This window comes from Octopus bimaculoides, chromosome 8 (assembly GCF_001194135.2).
Source record: "Octopus bimaculoides isolate UCB-OBI-ISO-001 chromosome 8, ASM119413v2, whole genome shotgun sequence".
Lineage (NCBI taxonomy): Eukaryota > Metazoa > Mollusca > Cephalopoda > Octopoda > Octopodidae > Octopus > Octopus bimaculoides.
The window spans coordinates 29,434,422-29,437,273 of NC_068988.1; positions in this window are offsets into that span (position 1 = coordinate 29,434,422).

The following is a 2,852-nucleotide window of genomic DNA, read 5'->3' on the forward strand; positions in this document are numbered from 1 at the left end:
TGTTTTTCATGCTTTACTCTAAGTTGAAAAAGTCGCAAAGACTGAAACTGGTACTAAAATGTTCTTGATGATAAAATTATTTTAGCATTTTCTACCTTGTCTTATTTTCCCTATACATATCAACTCGTGTGTTCCTTTTCAACCATCTACATATATATATATATAGTAGAAATATGTTAAAAAACAAAATAGAAACTACACGTGGAAATGTAAGGGGAAAGAAAGCAGAAAAATAAGAGAAAATACACATTGAAAATCAAAAAGAAGGTAAGGCTTTTTATGAAAAGTAACGATATATATATACAATTAGATGAACTGAGGTAGGAATAAAGGTAAAAAAAGTCATTATTGTGAGTTGTTAAAGAGATTTACAAGCATACCAGTTTTGTAGTATTACTAGTCATATGTCCTTTGAAAACAAGGTGTATTGGATGTCAGTTAAGTGCTCTGTTATGAGATATGTCTATGTATTATGTTTGTCCTCCCAACATCGCTTGACAGATGCTGGTGTGTTTACATCCCCGTAGCTTAGTGGTTTGGCAAAAAGCAACCGATAGAATAAGTACTAGGCTTACAAAAAATAAGTCCCAGGGTCGATTTGCTCGACTAAAGGCGGTGCTCCAGCAAGGCTGCAATCAAATGACTGAACCAAATAAAAGAATAAAAGAATATTTTTAGTTTAGGTGTGATATTGAATGTTGAAAAGAATTCAAGTGTACCATAAGTAAAAGAAAAAGGTTGTGGAGTGACTGTTGTATGCTTGAGAACCAACTGATAAGGATGTTACAGTTGTAATGTAGTGAACCAACCTGTAGAGGCAACAAGTACAATACTAACTCAACAATCCCTGATTCTATTTAAGTGGTACTCCATCAGTTACAACCGTGTATGTCCCAGCTGATCCAATCAGCAGAACAGCCTGCTTGTGGAATCAATATGCAAATGGCTGAGTACTCCACAGACATGCATACCCTTAATGTGCTTCTTAGGGAGATTCAGTGTGACAGAATGTGACAAGGCTGATCCTTTGAAATACAGGTACTATTCATTTTTGCCAGCTGAGTTGACTGGAGCAGTGTGAAATAAAGTGTCTTTCTCAAGGACACAATGTATCACTAGGTATTGAACTTACAACCTTACAATTCTGAGCTGAATACCCAAACCCCTAAGCTATGTACCTTTACCTTGACTCTACCGCAAGATACCAAATGATATCCCCAACCACTACCAGAAACAAATGTCTACCACTGTGCACAAATTCACCTCTTCTGTCTCACTTCCACCCTCTTTCACAAACCTCACTATAACACCACACCCTAAACCTTCACCATCTACTTCGTCCTCAAAATTCGCAGACAATTCCAGCCATCCTGTCATCTCAAGCTGCATCTGCCTTGTTGAACTTCTCTCTGTGTACCTTGACAAAATATTACCACCTCTCGTAGCATCCTTAATGTCAAACATTAAAGCTACCAACCATGCCGTTGACCTCTTCATGTCATTCTCTTCTCTACCTGGACAGTCCAAACACTTTTGCACCTTGGATATTAAATCTTTACATAGTCATCTCGAAAAGAGTCAGAGAATTTCTATGACTTCGTTAGCCTCAATTTTTGGCCTTCCAATTCCACTGATTGTAATCCCATGGATTACTGTGTTGGGTGTGGTTGAGAAAGACACCAACTGCTCTGCCTGCAACACCAACGTGGTGTCAATTATTGAGGAGGTGTCCAAAGATCTTCCCAGGGACACAATGAGAAATGCATCAGGTTCCAGAGCCATTTTGAGGACTTGGTAGATGCTGAGGACAACTATTTTCAGTAAATTGTTATCAGCCAGCCAAAATCTAGTTGATATCTCTTTATTTCTTATAATACTTTTACTTTTGGACGGGATGTTGTTTGTATTTTCTTTTCCTCTTAATCAGTCAAATTTATCCTGAACACTGTATATAATACACACAAACACACACACACACACACACACACACACACAAGTGTGTGTTTATAATGTATTTGAACATGCATACATGTGCATACACACTACAAGTAACAAAAAAAGTATAAAAAGCTAAGACATCAAGATAAGATAGTTCAAAGTGTCATCACAAGTACATTATATGACATAATTTAAGCTCTCTAATTATCTGATGACATATTTCAACAAACACAATGGAAGTGATAGGTAGTAGCTCTCGTAACTTCTGATCTGAACTGATTGGAAGTGCTAACATGTACATGTTTTGAAGTAGTTGTGTGCTGTCAGCTTAATGTGACAGTCCCCTGAAGGGAATACTACTACTGTTAGTTAGACCTAGGAAGCTGCACTGCTTCCTGTCGGCCTTGACACATTTCCTGTGTCCTTATGTTTACAGTGGGGAGACAAGCACCTCCACCCAGCTAAGCCTGCATCATCATCATTGTTTAATGTCCACCTTCCAAGCTGACATTGTTATATATATGGGCCTTATGGAGACTGAGTTCTTTTCAAGTGTTGGGCCTCTTGGAAGCAATGACCTAGACCTATGGCATTATGTGGTGCTTGAGAAGAAGACCCATCAAGCCGATCAAATTGCAGTCATGGAAGAAACTGATGTCATGTAAATTGGCACCCAAGCTGGTGGCACATAAAAGCCCCTTGGTGTCACACAAATGGCACCAGTGCCGGTGGTATGTAAAAGCACCCATTACATGCTCAGTGTGGTTGGCATTAGGAAGGACATCCAGCTGTAGAAAACCATACCAAATCAGACTGGAGCCTGGTGCAGCCTTCCAGTGTGCCAGCCCAGTCAAACTGTTCAACCCATGGACAATGAACGTTAAATGATGATGATGATATATATATATATGTAT